Below are 26,010 nucleotides of genomic sequence, written 5' to 3'. Positions count from 1 at the left end.
CTAACAGACATCTTTAGAACACTCCACCAAACAATAATAGAATACACATTTTTCTCAAGTGCACATGAAGCATGCTCTAGGATATACCACATGTTAAACCATAAAACAACTCTCAATAAATCTGAAAGGACTGAAATTATATAAAGTATGTTCTCCAACACCAATGAAATAAAATTAAATGAATAAAAGAAGGAAATTTGGAAATTCACATATATGGGGATATCAACAACATATTTCTAAATAATCAATGGGTCAAAGAGGAAATTACAAAGGAAATTAAAGAATATTTTGAGATGAATGAAAATGAAAATATAACATGATAAAGAAAATGTATGGTATGCAGCTAAAGTGGTGCTTAGAGGGAAATATGTAGCTGTATAAACTTGTATTTTAAAAAAGAGAAATATCTCATATCAATAACCTAAGCATCCATCTTAAGAACCTAGAAAAAGAAAATTAAACTCAAAGCAAGCAAAAGGAAGAAAATAATAAGGATTATAGCAGAAATAAAACAGAGGCTAGAAAAACAATAGAGAAAATCAGTAAAACCAGAAGTTGGTTCTTTGACAAGATCAACAAAATTGACAAACCACTGTGGTATTAACCAAGAAAAAAAATATAAAGAATACACAAATTGCTAAAATTAGAAATGAAAGAAGAGAGATTGTATTGAACTCCCAGAAATTAAAAAGGGGCTACTATGAACAACTGTATGCCAGTTAATTACATAGCCTAGATGAAATGGACAAATTCCTAGAAAGACCCACATGACTAAAACTCAAAAAGAAGTAGAAATATGAATGGAACTGTAACAAATAAAGAGACTGGATCAATAATAATAATAATTAAAAACAAAACACTCCCCACAAAGAAAAACCTAGAACCAGATGGCTTTACTGTTGAATTCTACAAAACACTGAAAGAATTAACACCAATCCCTCACAAAGTCTTCTCAAAATAGGAGAGGGAACACTATCAAATCATTTTAAGAGGCCAATATTATTCAATACCTTGAGAACAAAACCAAAGATGTCACAAGAAAAAAAAAACTATGTGATAACCCTTATTAATATAATTTTTAAATCCTCAACAAAATAATAGCAAGCCAAATCAAACAATATATGAAAAGGATTATACACCATGATCAAGTGAAATTTATCCCCCAAAGGAAAACTTGGTTCCACATTTGAAATCAATCAATGTAATACACCTTACTAATAGAATAAAGGACAAAATCCACAAGATTATTCCAACAGATATAGAAAAAGCAACTGAACAAGTTCAACATATTTTCATGATAAGAATTCCCAACAAACTAGGAATAGAAGGGAATTTCCTCATCCTGATCATGGGCATTTAGGAAAAGCACACAGCTAACATCATACTTAATGGTGCCAAACTGAAAGCTAACCCTGTAAACTCAGGAACAAAACAAGGATGTCTGCTCTCATCACTTCTATTCAACCTCTCATGGCTGGAGGTTCTAGCCAAAGCAATTACACAAGAAAAAGAAACAAACAGCAACAAATTGGAAAGGAAAAAATAAAACTATCTCCATTTGCAGATGGCACAATCTTATATAGAGAAAATATATACTCTATTGTTAAGATCACAATACTCTCCAAATTGATCTACAGGATCATACAAACCCTATCAAAATTCCAGCTCCTCTTTTTTTGCAGAAATGGAAAATCAGATCCTGAAATTCATATAGACATGCAAGGATCCAGAATAGCCAGAACAATCTCAAAAAAAATAAAGTTGGAGGGCTCACACGTCTCAATTTTAAAACTTATGACAAAGCTACAGTAATCAAGACCATGTGGTACTGGCATACGTACAGTCATATATATCAATGCAATGGAATTGAGAGTCCAGAAATAAGCCCATGCATCTATGTTTAACTAGATTTTGACAAGGGAGCCAAGATCATTCAATAGAAAGAACAGTCTTCCAACAAATCGTCCTGGGAGAACTGGATATCCACAGGCAAAATAATGAAGTTAAACCTCTACCTCATACCATATATAAAATTTAACACAAAATGGATCAAAGACCAAAATGTAATCTGTAAAACTATAAAACTGTTAGAATAAAAAATGGGTGCAGGATGACAGATGCAAGATGGGGGAGTAGAAGGACATGAGCTCACTCCTTCATACAAAAACACCAAAATCACAACTAACTGCTGAACAACCATAGAAAATAAAACACTAGAACCTACCTAAAGAGACACCCTACAGCCAAAGACAAAGAGGAAGCCACAACGAGATGGTAGGAGGGGCACAACTGCAATAAAATCAAATCCCATACCCACTGGGTGGGCGACCCACAAACTAGAAAGTAATTATACCTGAAAAGGTTTCCCACAGGACTGAAAGTTCAGAGCCCCATGTCAGCCTTCCCAGCATGGGGGCCTGGTAAGAGGAGGAAGAGCCCCCAGAGAATCTGGTTTTGAAGGCCAGTGGGGTTTGATCGCAGGAATTCCACAGGACTGGGGAAACAGAAACTCCACTCTTGGAGAGCACAGGCAAGGTCTCATGTGCACCAGGACCCAGGGAAAAAAAGCAGTGACCTCGTAAGAGACTGGGCCAGACCTACCTGCTAGTATTGGAGGGTCTCCTGGAGAGGCAGGGGAGGTGCTATGGCTCACTGCAGGTACAAAGACACTGGCAGCAGTAGTTGTGGGGAGTAATCATTAGCATGAGCACTCCTGGACGCTGCCATTTCCTCCCAATGACCTAGCCCCACCCAACAGCCTGTAGGCTCCAGTGCTGGGACGCCTCAGGCCAAACAACCAACAGGGCGGGAATACAGTCATACCCATCAGCAGACAGGCTGCTTAAAGTCTTCCTGAGCATGGCCCTGCCCAGAGGGACAAGAACCAGCTCTACCCACCAGTGGGCAGGAACCAGGAAGCCTGCACAAGCCTCTTAGACAGCCTCATCCACCAGAGGGCAGACAGCAGAAGCAAGAAGAACTACAATCCTACAGCCTGTGGAATGGAAACCACAATCACAGAAAGTTAGACAAAATGAGACGGCAAAGGAATATGTCCCAGATGAAAGAAAAAGATAAAACGCCAGAAGAATAACTAAGTGAAGTGGAGATAGGCCATCTACTGGAAAAAGAATTCAGAGTAATGATATTGAAGATGTTCCACGATCTCAGGAAAAGAATGGAGGCACAGACTGAGAAGATACAAGAAATGTTTAAAAAAGACATACAGGAACTAAAGACCAAACAAACAGAGATGTACAATACAATAACTGAAATGAAATATACACTAGAAGGAATCAATAGCAGAATAACTCAGGCAGAAGAATGGATAAATGAGGTGGAAGACAGAAAGGTGGAAATCACTGCTATGGAGCAGAATAAAGAAAAAAGAATGAAAAGAAATGAAGACAGTCTAAGAGACTTCGGGACAACATTAAATGCACCAACATTCACATTATAGGCCTCCCAGAAGAAGAATAGAGAGAGAAAGAACCTTTGAAAATATTTGAAGAGATAATAGCTGAAAACTTCCCTAACATGGAAAAGGAAACAGTAACCCAAGTCCAGGATGCAGAGAGACTCCCAGGTAGGATGAACCCAAGGAGGAATATGCCAGGACACACAGTAATCAAACTGACAAAAATTAAAGACAAAGAAAAGATATTAAAAGCAACAAGGGAAAAGCAACAAGTAACATACAAAGGAATTCCCGTAAGGCTATCAAGTGATCTCTCAGCAGAAACTCTGCAGGCCAGAAGGGAGTGGCAAGATATATTTAAAGTGATTAAAGGCAAGAACCTAAAACCAGGAATACTCTACCCACCAAGGCTCTCTTTCAGATTTGAAGGAGAAATCAAAAGCTTTATAGACAAGCAAAAGCCAAGAGAATTCAGCACCACCAGGCCTCCTTTACAACAAACACTAAAGGAACTTCTCTAGGTGGAAAAGAAAAGGCCACAACTAGAAACAAGAAAATTATGAATGGAAAGCTCAGCAGTAAACGTAAACATACAGTTAATGTAGGAAATCATCTGCACACAAATATGATATCAAAACCAGTAACTGTGAGAAGAGGAGAGCACAAATGCAGGATATTGGAATTGCATTTGAAATTAAAACACTAGAAACTTAAAGCAATCTTCTTTATATACAGACTGCTGTATCAAAAGCTCAAGGGAACCATAAACCAAAAATCTGCAATAGATACACACAAAAAAGTAAAAGGAATTGAAACACAACATTAAAGTTGGTCATCAAATCACAATATAAGAGAACAAAAGAGGAAGGAAAGAAGAAAGACCTACAAAAACAAATCCAGGGAATTCCCTGGTGGTCCAGTGGTTAGGACTTGGCACTTTCACTGCCATGTCCCAAAACAACGGATGCAGCCAAAAAAACCCACAGAAAAACCCAAATCCAAAACAATTACGAAAATGGCAAGAGGAACACACATATTGATAATTACCTTAAATGTAAATGGATTAAATGCTCCAACCAAAAGACACAGACTGGCTGAATGGATACAAAAACAAGATCCGTATATATGTTGTCTATAAGAGACCCACCTCAGATCTAGGGACACATACAGACTGAAATTGAGAGGATGGAAAAAGATATTCCATGCAAATAGAAATCAAAAGAAAGCTAAAGTAGCCATACTCATATCAGACAAAATAGACTTTAAAATAAAGACTGTTACAAGAGATAAAGAAGGCCACTACATAATGATCAAGTGATCGATCTAAGAAGAAGCTATAACAATCGAAAACGTATATGTACCCAACATAGGAGCACTCCAATATATAAGGCACATACTAACAGCCATAAAAGGAGAAATTGACAGTAATACAATAATAGTGGGGGACTTTAACACCCCACTTTCATCCAAGAACAGATCATCCAGAAAGAAAATCAATAAGGAAACAAAGGCCTTAAATGACACATTAGACCAGATGCACCTAACTGATATTTATAGAGCATTTCATTCAAAAGCAGCAGAGTAAACATTCTTCTGAAGTGCACATGGAACATTCTCCAGGACTGATCACAAAGCGAGTCTTGGTAACTTTAAGGAAATTGAAATCATATCAAGCATCTTTTCCAACCACAATGCTATGAGATTAGAAATAAACTACAAGAAAAAAAACTGTAAAAAAACACAAACATGTGGAGGCTAAACAATATGTTACTAAACAACCGATGGATCACTGAAGAAATCAAAGAGGAAATAAAACAATACTAACAGACAAATGAAAACCAAACCACAATGATCCAAAATCTATGGGATGCAGCAAAAGCAGTTCTAACAGGGAAGTTTCTAGCAATAAAATCTTACCTTAGGAAACAAGAAAAATCACATATAAACCACCTAACCTTACACCTAAAGCAACTAGAGAAAGAAGAACAAACAAAACCCAAAGTTAGAAGGGAAAAAATTACAAAGATCAGAGCGGAAAGAAATGAAATCGAGACAAAGAAAACAACAGAAAAGATCAATGAAACGAAAAGCTGGTTCTTTGAGAAGGTAAAATTGATAAACCTTTAGCCAGACTCATCGAGAAAAAGAGGGAGAGGACTCAAATCAGTAAACTTAGATATGGCAAAGGAGAAGTTACAACAATCACCATAGAAATACAAAGGATCATAAGAGACTGCTAAAAGCAACTATATACCAATAAAACAGACAACCTAGAAGAAATGGACAAGTTCTTAGAAAAATATAATCTCCCAAGACTGAACCAGAAAGAAATAGAAAATATGAACAGACCAACCACAAGCCCTGAAATTAAAACTGTGCTTTAAAAACTCCCAACAAACAAAAGTCCAGGACCAGATGGCTTCACAGGCGACTTCTATCAAACATTTAGAGAAGTGTTAACACTTATCCTTCTGAAACTATTCCAAAACACTGCAGAGGAGGGAAGACTTGCAAGCTCATTCTATGAGGCCACCATCACCCTGATACCAAAACCAGACAAAGATACCACAAAAAAGGAAAATTATAGGCCAATATCACTGATGAACACAGGAGCAAACATCCTCAACAAAATACTAGCAAACCAAATCCAACAATACATTAAAAGGATCATACACTACGATCAAGTGGAATTTATCCCAGGAATGCAAGGAGTTTTCAGTCTCTACAAATTAATCAGTGTGATACACCACATCAACAAATTGAAGAATAAAAACCATATGATCCTCTCAATAGATGCAGAAAAAGCTTTTGACAAAATTCAACACCTATTTATGATAAAAACTCTACAGAAAGTGGGTCTAGAGAGAACCTACCTCAACATAATAAATACTGTATATGACAAACCTACAGCTAACGTCATACTCAACTGTGGATAGCTGAAAACACCTCCCCTAACATCAGGAACAAGACAAGGATGTCCACTCTCACCACTTTCATTCAACACAGTTTTGGAAGTCCTAGTCATGGTAATCAGAGAAGAAAAAAAAATAAAGGAAACAAAACTGGAAAAGAAGAAGTAAAACTGTCACTGTTTGCAGGTGTTTGCAGATACTATACATAGAAAATCCTAAAGATGCTACCAGAAAACTACTAGAGCTCATCAATGAATTCAGTCAAGTTTCAGGATACAAAATTAATACACAGAAATCTGTTGCATTTCTATACACTAACAATGAGAGATCAGAAGGAGAAATTAGGGAAACAATCACAGTTACCATCATATTAAAAAGAATAAAACACCTAGGAATAAACTTACCTAAGGAGGCAAAAGACCATTATTCTGAAAACTGTAAGATGCTGATGAAAGAAATCAAAGATGACACAGATGGAAAGATATACCATGTTCTAGGACTGGAAGAAGCAATATTGTCAAAATGACTATACTACCCAAGACAATCTACAGATTCGATGAAATCCCTACCAAATTACCAATGGCGTTTTTCACAGAACTAGAACAAAAAATCTTAAAATCTGTATGGAGACACAAAAGACCCTGAATAGCCAAAGCACTCTTGAGAAAGAAAAACGAAGCTGGAGGAATCAGGCTCCCTGAGTTCAGACCATACTACAAAGCTACAGTAATCAAAACAGTAGTATCATACTGGCACAAAAACAGAAATATAATTCAATGGAACAGGATAGAAAGCCCAGAAATAAACCACCAACCTATCATCAATTAATCTACAATAAAGGAGGTAAGACTATACAATGGAGGAAAGATAGCCTCTTCAATAAGTGGTGTTGGGAAAACTGGAGAGCTACATGTAAAAGAATGAAATCAGAACACTCCCTAACACCATACAGAAAAATAAACTCAAAATGGATTAAAGACCTAAATGTAATACTGGACACTATAAAACTCTTAGAGGAAAACATAGGAAAAACCTCTTTGACATAAACCACAGCAAGATCTTTTTTGACCCACCTACTAGAGTAATGAAAATAAAAACAAAAATAAACAAATGGGACCAAATTAAACTCAAAAGCTTTTGAACAGCAAAAAAAAACCATAAACAAAATGAAGACAGCCCACAGAATGGGAGAAAATATTTGTAAACGATGCAACCGACAAGGGATTAGTCTTCAAAACATACCAACAGCTCATGCAGCTCAATACCAAAAAAATGACCCAATCAAAAACTGGGCAGAAGACCTAAATAGACATTCCTCCAAAGAAGACATACTGATGGCCAAGAGGTACACGAAAAGATGCTCAACACTGTTAATTATTACAGAAATGCAACTCAAAACTACAATGAGATATCCCCTCACACCAGTCAGAATGGCCATTATCAAAAAGTCTACAAGAAATAAATGCTAAAGAGGGTGTGGAGAAAAGGGAACCCTCCTACACTGCTGGTGGTAATGTAAGTTGGTGCAGCCACTGTGGAGAACAATACGGAGGTTCCTTAAAAAACTAAAATTAGAACTACTATATGATCTAGGAATCCCACTCTTGGGCACATATCTGCAAAAAAAAACATGGTTTGACAGGATACATGCACCCCAATGTTCACTGCAGCGCTGTTTACAAGAGCCAAGACATGGAAGCAACCTAAATGTCCATTGACAAAGGAGTGGATAAAGAAGATAAGGTACATAAATATAATGGAATATTACTCAGCCATTGAAAAGAATGAAATAATCCTATTTTCAGCAACATAGATGGAGTTGGAGATTATTATACTAAGTAAAGTAAGTCAGACAGAAAAAGACAAATATCATGATATCACTTATATGTGGAATGTAAAATAAAAAGATACAAATGAACTTATTTACAAAACAGAAAGAGACTCACAGACTTAGAGAATGATCTTATGGTTACAGGGGGAAGGGTGGGGGAGGGGAGGGATTGGGAGTTTGGGACTGACATGTACACACTGCTATATTTAAAACAGATAACCAACAAGGACCTACTGTATAGCACAGGAAACTGTACAATATTCTGTAATAACCTAAATTGAAAAAGAATATGAAAAAGAATAGGTACATGTATAACTGAATCACTTGGCTGTACACCTGAAACTAACACAACATTCTTAATCAACTATACTCCGATATAAAAACAAAACAAAACCAAAAGGTGTAAATCTTTGTGACCTTGGATCAGGCAACAGTTTCTCAGATGTGACACTTAAAGGACAGGCAACTAAAGAAAAAATTGATAAACTGGACTTTATAAAAATATAAAAATTTAAACAGAACCCACAGAATGGGAGAAAAATATCTGCAAGTCACATATCTGATAAGAGTCTACCATGCAAAATATATAAAGAACTCTTACAACTCAACAATTAAAATACATTAAATAACCCACCTTAAAAATTGGTAAAGGATCTGAGTGAACAGCTCTCCAAAGAAGATATACAAATGGCCAATAAACACATAATAAGATGCTCAACATTATTAGCCATTAAGGAAATGCAAATCAAAACCAAAATGAGGTACCACTTTCACATTTACTAGGATGGCTATTATCAGAAAACAAAAAATAGGTGCTTCCCTGATGGTTCAGTGGTTAAGAATCTGCATGCTATCCAAGGAGAAACACATTAAGACACATATTAATCGAACTGTCGAAAATTAAATACAAAGAATACATATTAAAAGCAGCAAGGGAAAAACAACAAATAACACACAAGGGAATCCCCATAAGGTTAACAGCTGATCTTTCAGCAGAAACTCTGCAAGCCAGAAGGGACTGGCAGGACATATTTAAAGTGATGAAGGAGAAAAACCTACAATCAAGATTACTCTACCCAGCAAGGATCTCATTCAGATTTGATGGAGAAATTAAAACCTTTACAGACAGTCAAAAGCTGAGAGAGTTCCGCACCACCAAACCAGCTTTACAGCAAAAGCTAAAGGAACTTCTCTAGGCAAGAAACACAAGAGAAGGAAAAGACCTACAATAACAAACCCAAAACAATTAAGAAAATGGGAATAGAAACATACATATGGATAATTACCATAAACGTAAATGGATTAAATGCTCCCACCAAAAGAAGCAGACTGGCTGAATGGATACAAAAACAAGACCCATATATATGCTGTCTACAAGAGACCCACTTCAGACCTAGAGACACATACAGACTGATAGTGAGGGGATGGAAAAAGATGTTCCAGGCAAATGGAAATCAAAAGAAAGCTGGAGTAGCAATTCTCATATCAGACAAAATAGACTTTAAAATAAAGACTATTACAAGAGACAAGGAAGGAAATGACATAATGATCAAGGGATTGATCCAAGAAGAAGATATAACAATTGTAAATATTTATGCACCCAACATAGGAGCACCTCAATACATAAGGCAAATAGTAACAGCCATAAAAGGGGAAATCGACAGTAACACAATCATAGTAGGGAACTTTAACAACCCACTTTCACCAATGGACAGATCATCCAAAATGAAAGTAAACAAGGAAACACAAGCTTTAAATGATACATTAAACAAGATGGACTTAATTGATATTTATAGGACATTCCACCCAAAAACAACAGAATACACATTTTTCTCAAGTACTCATGGAACATTCTCCAGGATAGATCATATCTTGGGTCACAAATCAAGCCTTGGTAAATTTAAAAAACTGAAATTGTATCAAGTATCTTTTCCGACCAGAACGCTACGAGACTAGATATCAATTACAGGAAAAGATCTGTAAAAATACAACCACATGGAGTGTAAACAATACACTACTTAATAACGAAGTGATCACTGAAGAAATCAAAGAGGAAATAAAAAAATACCTAGAAACAAATGACAATGGAAACACAACGACCCAAAACCTATGGGATGCAGCAAAAGCTGTTCTAAGAGGGAAGTTTATAGCAATACAATCCTACCTTAAGAAACATCTTGAATAAACAACCTAACATTGCACCTAAAGCAATTAGAGAAAGAAGACAAAAAACCCCAAAGGTTAGCAGAAGGAAATAAATCATAAAGATCAGATCAGAAATAAATGAAAAAGAAATGAAGGAAACGATAGCAAAGATCAACAAAACTAAAAGCTGGTTCTTTGAGAAGATAAACAAAATTGATAAACCATTAGCCAGACTCATCAAGAAAAAAAGGGAGAAGACTCAAATCAATAGAATTAGAAATGAAAAAGGAGAAGTAACAACTGACACTGCAGAAATACAAAAGATCATGAGAGATTACTACAAGCAACTCTGTGCCAATAAAATGGACAACCTGGAAGAAATGGAGAAATTATTAGAAATGCACAACCTGCCAAGATGAAATCAGGAAGAAACCGAAAATATGAACAGACCAATCACAAGCACTGAAATTGAAACTGTGATTAAAAATTTTCCAACAAACAAAAGCCGAGGACCAGATGTCTTCACAGGCGAATTCTATCAAACATTTAGAGAAGAGCTAACACCTATCCTTCTCAAACTCTTCCAAAATAGAGCAGAGGGAGGAACACTTCCAAACTCATTCTACGTGGCCAACATCACCCTGATACCAAAACCAGACAAGCATGTCACAAAGAAGGAAAACTACAGGCCAATATCACTGATGAACATAGATGCAAAAATCCTCAACAAAATACTAGCAAACAGAATCCAACAGCATATTAAGGGGATCATACACCATGATCAAGTGGGGTTTATTCCAGGAATGCAAGGATTCTTCAATATACACAAATCAATCAATGTAATACACCATATTAACAAACTGAAGGAGAAAAACCATATGGTCATCTCAATAGATGCAGAGAAAGCTTTTGTCAAAATTCAACACCCATTTATGATAAAAACCCTCCAGAAAGTAGGCACAGAGAGAACTTTCCTCAACATAATAAAGGCTATATATGACAAACCCACAGCCAACATCATCCTCAATGGTGAAACTGAAAGCATTTCCACTAAGATAAGGAACAAGACAAGGTTGCCCACTCTCACCACTCTTATTAAACATAGTTTTGGAAGTTTTAGCCACAGCAATCAGAGAAGAAAAGGAAATAAAAGTTATGCATATCGGAAAAGAAGAAGTATAGCTGTCATTGTTTGCAGATGACATGATACTATACACAAAGAATCCTAAAGATGCTACCAGAAAACTGCAAGAGCTAATCAATGAATTCAGTAAAGGAGCAGGATACAAAATAAATGCACAGATATCTCTGGCATTCCTATACACTAATGATGAAAAATCTGAAAGTGAAATCAAGAAAATACTCCCATTTACCACTGCAACACAAAGAATAAAATATCTAGGAATAAACCTATCTAAGGAGACAAAAGACCTATATGCAGAAAATTATAAGACACTTTTGAAAGAAATTAAAGATGATACAAATAGATGGAGAGATATATCATGTTCTTGGATTGGAAGAATCAACATTGTGAAAATGACTCTACTACCCAAAGCAATCTACAGATTCAATGCAATCCCTATCAAACTAACATTGGCATTTTTCACAGAACTAGAACAAAAAATTTCACAATTTGTATGGAAACACAAAAGAACCCGAATAGCCAAAACAATCATGAGAACGAAAAACGGAGCTGGAGGAACCAGGCTCCCTGACTTCAGACTATACTACAAAGCTACAGTAATCAAGACAGTATGGTACTGGCACAAAAACAGACAGATAAATCAATGGAACAGGATAGAAAGCCCAGAGATAAACCCACATACATATGGTCACCTTATCTTTGATAAAGGAGGCAGGAATGTACAATGGAGAAAGGAGTGCCTCTTCATTAAGTGGTGCTGGGAAAACTGGAGAGGGACATGTTAAAGTAACAAATTAGATCACTCCCTAACACCATACATAAAAATAAGCTCAAAATGGATTAAAGACCTAAATGTAAGGCCAGAAACTATCAAACTCTTAGAGGAAAACAAAGGCAGAACACTCTATGACATAAATCACAGCAAGATCCTTTTTGACCCACCTCCTAGAGAAAAGGAAATAAAAACAAAGATAAACAAATGGGACCTAATGAAACTGCAAAGCTTTTGCACAGCAAAGGAAACCATAAACAAGACAAAAAGACAACCCTCAGAATGGGAGAAAATATTTGCAAATGAAGCAACTGACAAAGGATTAATCTCCAAAATTTATAAGCAGCTCATACAGCTCAATATCAAAAAAACAAACCCAATCCAAAAATGGGCAGAAGATCTAAATAGACATTTCTCCAAAGAAGATATACAGACTGCCAACAAACACATGAAAGAATTCTCAATATCATTAATCATTAGAAAAATGCAAATGAAAACTACAATGAGATATCATCTCACACCAGTCAGAATGGCCATCATCAAAAGATCTAGAAACAATAAATGCTGGAGAGGGTGTGGAGAAAAGGGAACACTCATGCACTGCTGGTGGGAATGTGAATTGGTACAGCCACTATGGAGAACAGTATGGAGGTTCCTTAAAAAACTACAAATAGAACTACCATATGACCCAGCAATCCCACTACTGGGCATATACCCTGAGAAAACCATAATTCAAAAAGAGACATGTACCAAAATGTTCATTGCAGCTCTATTTACAATAGCCCAGAGATGGAAACAACCTAAGTGTCCATCATCGGATGAATGAATAAAGATGTGGCACATATATACAATGGAATATTACTCAGCCATAAAAAGAAACAAAATTGAGCTATTTGTAATGAGGTGGATAGACCTAGAGTCTGTCATACAGAGTGAAGTAAGTCAGAAAGAGAAAGACAAATACCGTATGCTAACACATATATATGGAATTTAAGAAAAAAAAATGTCATGCAGAACCTAGGGGTAAAACAGGAATAAAGACACAGACCTAATTGAGAACGGACTTGAGGATATGGGGAGGGGGAAGGGTAAGCTGTCATAAAGCGAGAGAGAGGCATGGACATATATACACAACCAAACGTAAGGTAGATAGCTGGCGGGAGGCAGCCGCATAGCACAGGGAGATCAGCACGGTGCTTTGCGGCCGCCTGGAGGGGTGGGATAGGGAGTGTGGGAGGGAGGGAGACGCAGGAGGGAAGGGATGTGGGAACAGATGTATATATGTGACTGATTCACTTTGTTGTAAAGCAGAAAGTAAAAAAAAAGAATAAATGCATTCTTCTGATATTTAGGCTTCTTGGGAGGGAGAAATAGATATTAGACTTAATTACTAGCAAAATAACATTAGACTGCTTAAACTAATGTATCATAACTTTCCCTTAAATTGCACATTCTTTTTAATCCAGTAAGAAGGTAGATGAAAGACTTTTATAAGTTTTAGTATGGAAAGATCTATGGTGCCATTAAAGCGAAAACCTTGGGGGGAAAAAAAGAGTCATGTACCAAAATGTTCATTGCAGCTCTGTTTGAAATAGCCAGGAGATGGAAACAACCTAAGTGTCCATCATCGGATGAATGGATAAAGAAGGAGTGGCATATATATACAATGGAATATTACTCAGCCATAAAAAGAAACGAAATTGAGCTATTTGTAATGAGGTGGATGGACCTAGAGTGTGTCATACAGAGTGAAGTAAGTCAGAAAGAGAAAGACAAATACTGTATGCTAACACATATATATGGAATTTAAGGAAAAAAATGTCATGAAGAACCTAGGGGTAAGACAGGAATAAAGACACAGACCTACTAGAGAATGGACTTGAGGATGTGGGGAGGCGGAAGCTGTGACAAAGGGAGAGAGTGGCCTGGACATATACACACCAAATGTAAAATAGATAGGTAGTGGGAAGCAGCCGCATAGCACAGGGAGATCAGCTCGGTGCTTTGTGACCATCTAGAGGGGTGGGATAGGGAGGGTGGGAGGGAGGGAGACACAAGAGGGAAGAGATATGGGAACATATGCATATGTATAACTGATTCACTTTGGTATAAAGCAGAAACTAACACACCATTGTAAAGCAATTATACTCCAATAAAGATGTAAAAAATAAAAAAGAATCTGCCAGCTGATGCAGGGGACATGGGTTCGAGCCCTGGTCCAGGAAGATCTCACATGCTGTGGAGCAACTGGACCCGTGTGCCACAACTACTGAGCCTGCGCTCTGGATCCCACGTGCCACAACTACTGAAGCCCACAACCCTAGAGCCTGCGCTCCACCACAAGGGAGGCCACTGCAATGAGAAGCCCGCACACTGCAAGGAAGAGTAGCCCCCGTTGGATGCAACTAGAGAGAGCCCACATGCAGCAACAAAGACCCAACACAGCCAAAAGTAAAATAAAATAAATAAATAAATAAATAAATAAATAAATAAATAAATAAATAAATAACGTGTTGGTGAGAATGTGGAGCAACTGGAGCCTTTGTACACTGCTGGTGGGAAGAAAAAGTGGTTCAGCACTGTGGAAAACAGTCTGGTGGTTCTTCAGAAAGTTAAACATAAAATTACCATACGACCCTGCAATTCCACTCATAGCTATATATCTCAAAGATATGAAAAGAGGTACTTACAAATACACATACAAGTGTTTATAGCAGCACTAATCACAACAGCCAAAAGGCAGAAACAATGCAAACATCCATCAACAGATAAACAGATAAAGAAATTGTGGTATGTGTGTGTGTACATATATATACGTGTGTGTGTGTGCATGTATACACACACACATACATATATTGGGTTGGCCAAGAAATTCGTTTGGGTTTCCTGTAAAATCTTACAAAAAACCCAAACGAACTTTTTAGCCAACTCAACACACACACACACACACACACACACACACACAAACACACACAAAATGAATATTACTCAACCATAAAAAGGAATGAAGTACTGATACATACTGATACAAAAACATGGATGACCCTCAAAAACATTATGCTACGTGAAAGAAGCCACATACAAAAGATCCCATATTGTATCGTTATATTCATATGAAATATCCATAATAGGTAAATCCATAGAGACAGAATGCAGAGTAGTGGTTGTCAGGGGCTGGGGGAAGGAGGGAATAAGGAGTGATTGCTTAGTGGGTATGGAGTTTCCTTTCGGGGTATTGAAATGCTTTGGAACTAGACAGAGGTGGTGGTTGCACAATATTGTGAATATTGTACTAAATGCCACTGAATTGTTCACTTTTAAATGGCTGATTTTATAGTATGTGAATTTCACCTCAGTTAAAAAAAAGAACTGCAATGAGATACTTCACACCTACTAGGATGGGTGTTATTTTTTTTAAAGTTTTTTTAAACAAGTTTAGGTGAGGACGTAGATAGTGGAATGCTCATACATTGCTAGTGGGATTGTAAAATGGTGCAACTACCTTACTTGTGAAACAGTTTGGCAGTTTCTCAAAATGATAAACAGAGTTATCACATGACCCAGTAGTTTTGCTCCTGGAGAACTGAAAACATATGCTCACAAAAAGAACTGTACACAAATGTTCATAGCATTATTCTTAATAGCCAAAAAATGGAAACAGCTTAAATGTCTATCAACTGATGAATGGATAATGAAGTGTGTTATATTCATGCAATATTATTCAGCCATAAAAGAAACGAAGTACTTATATATACTACAAAATGGACAAACTTTGAAATCATCATGCTAGGAAGCTAGACCCAAAAGGCCACATACTATTTGATTCTATTTACATGACATGTCCAGAACAGACAAATCCACTGAGGTAGAAAGTAGAATAGTAGTTGCCAGAGGTGGGCAGGGGTAAATAGGGAGTGACTCCTAATGGGTACTGGGTTTCTTTTTAGGATGATAAAAAAGGTTCTAGAATAAGATGGTGGTGGTATTTGTGCAAACTTGTGAATATACTAAGAAATCACTAACTTGTATATTTTAAGAAGGTGAATTTATGGTATATTAATTATATCTCAATAATAAAAAGGTACTAAAACAATCAGATGATCCACCTAAGAATAAATGAACCTTGGACTACATCTTGCATGATATACAAAAATTAACTTGAAGTGGATCATACACCTCATATTGAACAAAAAAGTTCTAGAGAACAAAGGAGAAAATCTATGTAATCTTAGATTAGGCAAAAATTTCTTAGCTACAACACAAAAAGTATCATCCATAAAAGTTGAAGAATTGATAAACTGGACTTAATCAAAATATAAAACTTCTGCTCTTTAAAAGAGCATGAAAAGGCATAATACAGAAGAAAAGTAGGTAAAGCACAGAGAAAATTTATTTATATACAAATAGTAATAACTATTACATGAGGATTAATAGGATACTATTTTTAAAGCTCTGAAATGTAAATTATAAGAAAACAAACAACTGAATTAAAAATGGTTAAAAGATTTGAAGAGACACTTTAAGTTGTTGATGGCAAATAAGCAGATGAAAAGGTACTCAATGTTACTAGTCACTGGAGAAAAGCAAAGTACACCACAATGACATACCCCTACACACCAATCAGAATGGCTGAAACTGAAAGAACTGACAATGTCAAGTGTTGGTGAGAGTGTAGAGAAACTGGAACTCATATATTCCTGGTAGGAATGCAAGATGGCACACATCCTTTGGAAGACAGTTGAACATATATTTACTGTAGGATCTAGAAGTCCAATTCCTGATATGTATCCAAGAGAAATAAAAATACATGTTCACATATGAATATTTATACAGGTTTTTTCATAACTGCCAAAATCTGGAAGCAATCCAAATGTTCTTCAATTGGCAAATGGGTAAAGAAACTGTGATATAACAGAACATAAACTACTGATACATACAGTAACATGCATGAATCTCAAATCTCAAATGCTTTATGCTAAATAAAAGCAGCCAGACTTATAATGCTACATATTGTATGATACAATTTACACGATATTCTGGAAAAGGTATAACTACAGGGATAGAAAAACAGAGCAGTGGTTGCCAGGGGATGGGGATGGAGGAAGAGGCTGACTACTAAAAGGCACAAGGGAACTTTCCAGGGTGATAGAAATGTTCTATATTTTGATTGTTGTGGTGGTGGTTACATGATTGTGTTTATCAAAGCTCACAGAACTGTACAGTAAAAAAAGGGTGAATTTCACTCTAAATTATAACTCAATAAGCCTGACTTTAAGAAAACATAGCTTTACAATGAGTACACATGTAAAAAATATCAAGTTAGACCAAAAAACGGAACTCTGTAGAAGCACTGTCATTTGGCTTAATAGAACCTCTCTAACGAGCAAGTATCTTTCAGCCCCATGAACATACACTTAGTCTACATTAAAACAAATGAAATCAGACAAGCAAAATAATAATACCATGTTTTAATCACAAATAGCATTTGCCTTAGCCATGAAATATTCACTAGCATTTTAAAGCAAAAAGTATTAATGAATTGAATGGTATCCACCAAATTCCCAAATTTTAAAAAACATATTTGAGGCCACATTGATACCAGCAAAGTCCTTGCCACAGGAAGTCAGCTTTATTTAAAAGATTTTTGGGGTGGACTGTTTTCAAGTCACTAGATATGAGTGACTAAACCACAGAAGGTACCTGCCAGCTTAGTGAACTGTCTTTGAGCTCCAGCTCAGAATTTAGCTTTTCTTCTCTCCCCAGTTCTTAAACTAAAAGTTCACATATATGGTACTAAGAATGCTATTTACTTGAGCCAAGAAACAGTCAAGGCTTGATGACTATATCTGACACCTGTTGCTGGGTTTATTGCATGCGGATGGGCTGAGAGTCCTTGATGCTCCAGATATATTCTCTAGATGATAGTGATACATAATCTTTACCCTGTTCAAATTTTGAAATGCAAACAGCAATGTCTGAAAGATTTTTTTTTGTTTGAATAAGGATTGTATTTGTTTCTCTGGCCATTCTACCTTCATAGAACCCAGAAAGGGGTATCTCACAAATAAAGTGGCAAGTGCTAACAAGTTAGGAAGCTTAGTTAAAAAAAAACAACAAACAAACACACAAACACCAGCATCGTCAGCAATCATCCCTTTGCAGCCCACAGGCCCATTAGCTCACTCTCAGGGGACTCCGTGGCTAAACTACTCGGTGAACACTAGGGTCCGAGGCAGTGATGACTCACTGGCAAACGTGAGATGCTCAACAAGCAAACATTCCCCAGACGCAGCCTTATGCTGAAGTGACTGGGGCGCTCCAAGTGCATCCAGCTTCGCGGCTTCTCTATTTCCCCCATGTTTTGGTATTCAACAAAATAACCCATCTCCTCATTCAGATAAGCTGATACAGGAGGCAGCAATACAGAAGGAATTAAATATAATGACATAACAACAAATAAAATGTGGAATACCTTGCTTTTAGCTAATTCCTCTTCCAAGTTGCATTTTTCTTCTGCTATTTCTTTCTCAGTTTTATTAACCTGCCCAAGAGAAGGGAAAAAAAAAGAAATGGGTCATTTTAAAAACAGCAGACAGGCTCTACTATAGCAGATACACCCTGCATGTCAATTAATACCTACACTGCAGAGATAGCACATCCTCTCAGAAAAGGGGCCACTCGGGGAGTCTCTGAGGCAGAGCAGACTTCACAAATAGCCCTGAAATTAGAAAGACACGTCTGCATGTCAGACTCTGCCGGTTCTTTCCTAACTAGGAAGACAGGGCTGTTTCCCCTTACATTGTTTCCGCTACACTGTCCCACTTCTACTGGGAAAATCGAGTTTTAAATCTGACTCCTTAACTAACATGAGGATGTGTGAATGGTTAACATTCACTCACGCTATATAAGGGCAACTATTTGGCACAGTGCACTCACATGCTAAAAGACACAGATTAGCCACCCAAAGGTTTCTTTCATGGGCAACTCAGACAAACTGCCTCTGGGTTGTATTTCTTGTCTTTTGCACTTACAAGAAAAATTTAAAACAAGATCATCACCACAACCAGGAGGTAACATAAATCTGCCTCTACCTACCTCTCCCTGAAGTCCTTCTTTCTCCTCTAGCAGAGAGGTCTTCCCTTGCATTGATGCTTCCAGTTCACTTCGCAATCTTACAATAGTTGATTCTAGCAGCTCTTTTTGCACAGCTGCCCTCTTCTCAGCATCCTGTGCTTTCTGGATACACTGGTTATGCTCAAGGACTAAATGGTCCCTGCAGGAAGAGAACAAGGAGATATGAAAGCTGAATGAGAGTTCTTCCTTAACAGAAAGACTAAATGTTCTTACAGAACATATCTCCTGCCTGAGAGCAGTTACCAAAATGTTCTAACAAAACTAGTTCCTTTAGGGCAGAGTCTTTATTTTTGTGACTGGCCCAGCAAATGCAGAATTAAACATTTTCATTAAAGATAAGAAATACAAATGCAAAAACAAAAGTTGCCCACAGTTTACTTACAGATGCATTTGGAGTTGTGTTTTCTCATTCTGAACAGTCTGAAGCTCACTTGTGATACTGGCATGGGCTGCATCCAGCAGTAAGTTTTGTTCTTGAAATGTCTGTGTCATCATTTTCTGTTCTTCCTGAGTGTTAGAAGCAATATTAAAAGTTGAGATGCCAGAAGTCATTTGATAGGGTATCACTCTAAACAACTGATCAAAGATACTGATACTTACAAAAGTCAAATTTAATTTATATAAATAAAACCCCTTTTTAAAAGAATTTATCTTAATGTCCAGCTTGCTCTTTGTACCTACCCTGGCCTGACCACAATTCTATCATTTTATAGCTCTTCTAGCCAATAATCAAGAGGCATTATTTATCCAGCTTGCTGCAAAATTGATAAAACTCCTAACATGAACAAATTTTTAGATACCATGTATAAAATAGACAACTGATAGGAACATGCTGTAGAGCACAGGGAACTCTACCTAATGCACTGTGGTAACCTAAATGGGAGGGAAGTCCAAAAGGGAGGGGATATCTGTATGTGTACGGCTGATTCATTTTGTTGTGCAGTGGAGGCTAACACAACATTGTAAAGCAACCATACTCCAAAAAAGATGAAAAAAGAACTATATTAAGTATATTTTGGTACTTCAAAATTTCAACATGATACTATATTTTAAAAAGTAAAACAATATCAACGTATATAAAGTAAAATGATCGCTCCACCTCTATCTCCCCCACATCTCTTCCAAATAATTCCATTCTCCAGGGACAATCATGTTTCATAGTTTAAATTCTTTTGACAGTATCTGAAATTGCACTCAGACACTGCTACAGCAGACGTCTATAACTGTTCTGCACAATTTCCTCTTGCTTACTATTTTCAATTATCAAAACAGCATTTTTATGCACACTTCCTCTACCTACAATTTACAAAGCTTTTGTAAATATAGTACATATTAATAATTATATTTGTAAACATATTTTAAAACACTTCTTTTTGAACAATATTTGATTGCAAGGTAAACCTTCACACCTTCATACTTGGTAAAATGGGATCTCACTTGTGTCATATTCCAAGGCTTTAAAATGTTTGTGAAAGTGTTACATACATGAGTCACATTCTTCAGTCTACTAAATTGTAAGTTCCATGAAAGTAGGGACTTGTCTTGTTCACTGCCATCATTCTATCTAGATCTAGCAACATACTTGCATGAGGTAAACACTAAATGCTTGCTGAATAAAAAATATTTATTGAGTACCTGTTATGTGCAAAACACGCTTAGCCCTATAGGTAATAACAAAGGTATGTAAGACAATGTCCTAGGAATGTAGTACAGGAAATGAGCCATGCACATAAACTACTACTATAGAATGCAGAACAAGAGAAGCAACATAACATAAATGGTTAAAAACACTGAGTCTGGAGTCAAGTCTAGAGTGAAATCTGGCTCCACCCTATACTAGCTGGGTGATTTTGGGCAAGTTGATTAACTTCTCTAAATCTTATTTTTATTATCTGTAAAACGAGGGTGATAAATATCCCTTTATGTAACTGCTAGGATTAAAGGAGGTAATATATGTAAAATCCTTAGCACAATGCTTGGTATATAGTAAGTACGCTCAAAAAAGAAAAAAAAAAGAGAGAGCCTTATTATTACAGCCTGTTTAGTGTCCTAGAAGTAGAAATTAAAAGACAAAACTGATTTTTTCTGATTGGAGTGATCAAGCTTCTGGGTGAAAGTGAGTCTTAAAGAATGAACACAATCTCAAACAGTTGAAAATGAAGTAAAGACCATTCTCAGCAGAGGGAATGGTATAAGCAAAATGGGAAAGCACAGGTCTTTGGGGAAAAGATAAATACTTTAGGGTCAGTCATAAGTATTCTCCATAATTCTATCAATATTGGGACAGGTAATTACTTTTCCTAAAGTAATGATTTTTGAGAAGAAACCATTAAGAAAGCTCTGAGTGTAAGGCCAAATGACCCCTCTGATGAAAACAGAAAACAACTAATTAAAAAATAAAATAATTCAGAAAAATCCTTGAAATTAATTGCTAAGATATTTTATGTATCCAGTTGGCTATTTGTATTTCCTGATCTCTTAGCCAAGGAGGCTTCCTGATGACTCTACCAGAAATTGACTAGTGTTAAAAATGAATACCTGCAGAATGGCTTGGTGGTCAGCAATGATTCTGGTATTTTCCATTCTAACAGTCTGAAGCATTCTGTTCAGCTCTGAACACTTTCTAGTCAGTTGGTCATTCAAAACCTAAGACAACATATACAGCAAAGCACAGATCTCTCCAATAAATAAGTCTTTTTACTTATGTATCATCATTTTTAACAATGGCATAGTATTTCATCATACATGTGAACTCTAATTTATTTAACCTAATTTCAATTGATATTTCATTAGATTATAAAATACTTTCAAATATTTGGAGTCATCATCCTAAACAACTGTAAATTAAAAGGGGAAATTTGGTGATACAGTGGAACAACTGAAGCATTTGGCAGTTTACCAATCTTCCATTCTTCATAATTTTGAATGCTGGTCAATTACAGCAAGACATCTACAGAATGGAATTTACAATGTAGATGCATGGCCCATGTTATAGAAATCCATTCTCAAAACTGGATGATGAGCTTTCAGAACTGTTTAGCTGATAACAAAATATCTAAGTTCCTTCATCACCAATTACGGTATTCAAAAAAGCAAAATACAGATCACTGTGCCATTTCACAAGATTAACCTTCCAAAATAAAACAAAAATCTTTTCTGTAACATACATGTAGTTAGTTTATAATTCTCTTGTCCTTCTGGTATTTTGAAATTTGTATTCCTGTGGAAAATATTTATCTTAATTCTCAGTTATTTTTGCAAAGTATATTTGGTAAGGATCTCATGTTTTAATGTATAAACTCTTTAAGGATGGGGCAAATAACTCTGAAGCGTTAATAGAAAAATCCCTCAAAAACAACAGTAACAAGAAAGGAGAGATAAAGATTATCTGGACAGCATCATAAGTGGGACAGCATCATAAGACAGGAATACATTCATGGGCATTTTAGAGTTATAACCAGATGCACAAACTACTTATCAAGGAATACTTGGGGGTAAGAGGAGAACTCTTGCTCCTTGAAAAGAAATAGCTAATTTTCTTTACAGCTAGATTGCTGGGCTCAAATTCCAACTGGGTCACTTACTAGCTATATATATATTTAAATTTATTTTTGGCTGCGTTGGGTCATCATTGTTGCACGCTGGTTTTCTCTAGTTGCGGTGAGCAGGGGCTACTCTTCATTGCAGTGTGTGGGCCTCTCATTGCGGTGGCTCCTCTTGTTGCAGAGCACGGGCTCTAGGCTCGAGGGCTTCAGTAGTTGTGGCACGCGGGCTCAGTAGTTGTGGCTCGCAGGCTCTAGAGAGCAGGCTCAGTAGTTGTGGCGTACAGGCTTAGCTGCTCTGCAGCATGTGGGATCCTCCCAGAACAGGGCTTGAACCCTGTTCCTTGCATTGGCAGGCAGATTCTTAACCACTGTGCCACCAGGGAAGCTCTAGCTATATTATTAACTTCTCTGTATATCAACTTTCTTATCTTTAAAATGGGAATAATAATAGTTCTAAAGAAGTCCTATTGAGAGGATTACAATTTGTTAGTAACATGAAGTGCTTAGAATTGTGCCATGACTGTAGTATGGATTCAGTAAATGTTAACTATCATTTATAGTAAGAGTAGTAGTAGTTACTGTTATCATTATTTTATGAAAGATCACATTTTGTATTTTCTTTATCATAAAGACAGCATAACAACACTATGATCCTAACATTGAAATAATCAAATTGTACTAACAAAAAGTTCTTTTAAACGATCGATACTATTTCTTTGGGCCCTATGAGAAATAACTCGGTTGCTTGCATATGTGGTGACTCCTTTCCATATGCATGCATATAGAGAAAACATCAGCTGAATTTGGGAACCACCATCCCACGTAAAAGGATTACACATAACTCCAAAATCAGCAAGTATTTATTCGGTTCCAACTGTGCTTTGCCATAGAAGATACAAAGAAAGTATAAGATTGCCCTTGGCATTGAACTGCTTAGAGTTTCATAGGGGGAAATAAAAGGTATACATTTAGTGAGTAAATTAGAAAGCAAACAAGGCAAAGTTTAAACTAGTGCATGGTTTAGCAGTATATCTCAAATACCTACGTATCACAGGAATTTAGAGGGTGAAATGGGAAACGTGGTTAATTTGATAATGTTTCACAAATGAAGTAAATCTTATGGAAATAAAAATTTTGGATGATGGCAATGGTATGAATTCATGTAACCGGGATTAATCTTGGTTCTTGGTTCTTTGCCTGAACAAAATTAACATCTAAACACTAGAGAAACGGGAAGATTTACCTGTGCTTTTTCTGATGCTTCATGAAGGGATATTATTTCAGACCTCAAATATGCATTTTCCTCATGTTCCTTGTTGAAAGACAACTGTATATCCTACAGGAAAAAAAAAAGAATTTCTCTTTTTCTACATGTAAGAGCTATTACATGTACCTCTATCAAAATACCTGTTCTGTATTGTGGCTAGTACCAATTCAAGTTCTAATATACATAGATAAGTGTCTTATAAAGGATGTTTTAAAATCTTGATATATCCAACTCCCAAACTTCTCTTAATTTATAAATTATTTATCAAAACTATTTATTAAAAATATTCTCATACTGGGACTCCAATTAGAAAGAATTTGCCTAAAAACAAACCTTGATATTTACCTGGTATCCTTATGTCAAAAAAATTCTACTAAGATGAAATATTTTTAGTTTATGTTACATACACGTTTCTTCCTATTAGTAGTATGAGCTTATTATTTCAAAGAAACACATGCAAGGATCTTTTAAAATTATAAGTAGGGGAAGAGATTTTCATCAAGGAATACCTGAGGGTGGAGCAGAAGAAAGCACCTTTGCTCTGTGAAAAAAAAATGTTCTCTTTGAGATGAGGGACAGGTGATAGGGATGTGAGTTTTGGGCTGGGTTTTACCTAATAGGTACTTAGTCAAATGGGGAAGAACAAAGTCTAAGTCCTCTTCCTTCAGAGAGAGAACCACTTTTATAGCTTTCCAGAAGAAGCATCTCAAGAAAAGTTAACATCATATAACATCTACACCATGAGATTGATTTAGAAATGTCTTGATATAAAAGTAGTAACATTTATCCTATTTTTTATTTTTTATTGTGGTAAAATACACATAACAAAATTTATCATTTTAACCATTTTTAAGTCTTTTTAATGAAATGCCTTTTTTATTGAAGTATAGTTGACTTACAATATTGTGTTAGTTTCAGATGTACAGCACAGTGATTCAGTTATATATAATAATAATACTATTAATATTATATACAAATATACATTATACTATTATATAATTACATATAACAATATGTATTCTTACATAATACAATATGTATTCTTTTTCAGATTCTTTTCCCCTGTAGGGGAAAGGGGCGGGGAAGGATAAATTAGGAGGTTGGGATTAACATATACACACTACTCTATATAAAATAGATAACCAGCAAGGGCCTACTGTATAGCACTATACTCATTTTAACTATTTCTAAGAGTACAGTTCACTTAAAACTATTTAAGTATTAAGTGTTAAATTCAGTGGTAGTAAGTACATACATTCATGTTGTTGATAAACCATCACCAAAAATAGTTAATATTTCTTACATTTCATAAAAAAAGCTTCACAGCAATTCATTTGCAATAGGTATAAAATGCAAATAAGTCTCATTAGTTTTGCCAACTCACCTTTTTTCAAACTATACTAACCTGCATGAAATGATTTATTTCCTAATACCCAGTTGACAACAGTTCTGGATATACACTCATTTACACTGAAACTTTTTTTCATAAAGATTTTAGGAGAATCAGAAGGCCTGTAAACCAACATGAGTAAGGAAATACTATTTAGTGAAGAGATGAAAGAAAACCTCTGTACTCAAAACCTCAAAACCTACCTTATTTTCTTCAACCAACTTGGAAATGAGGTCATCTCTAGAAACTAAAAACAAAGAAAGTCCACATAACTATGATGATAATAATTTACAAGTACATTGAAATCACATGGTATTTTCCCTGAGAAACTTTGATTAAAAAAATTGTTTTCATCTGTACTTTGCAGAAATAAGGAGAACACAAGTATTTCTATCATATTTTTATAGACTGGAAACTAAATCCTGAAATTATCAAGAAACTAGTCCACAGTC

The 26,010-nt window shown here is 36.1% G+C and overlaps 1 pseudogene; it reads right to left on the bottom strand.

Moving 5' to 3' along the window:
* The window catches only part of LOC132494738 (coiled-coil domain-containing protein 150-like), a 170,210-nt pseudogene that overhangs the window by 121,971 nt on the left and 22,229 nt on the right, over positions 1-26,010 (bottom strand).

Source organism: Mesoplodon densirostris, chromosome 8 (genome assembly GCF_025265405.1).
Source record: "Mesoplodon densirostris isolate mMesDen1 chromosome 8, mMesDen1 primary haplotype, whole genome shotgun sequence".
Taxonomy (NCBI): Eukaryota; Metazoa; Chordata; class Mammalia; order Artiodactyla; family Ziphiidae; genus Mesoplodon; species Mesoplodon densirostris.
This window is presented reverse-complemented; position numbering and strand designations above follow the sequence as displayed.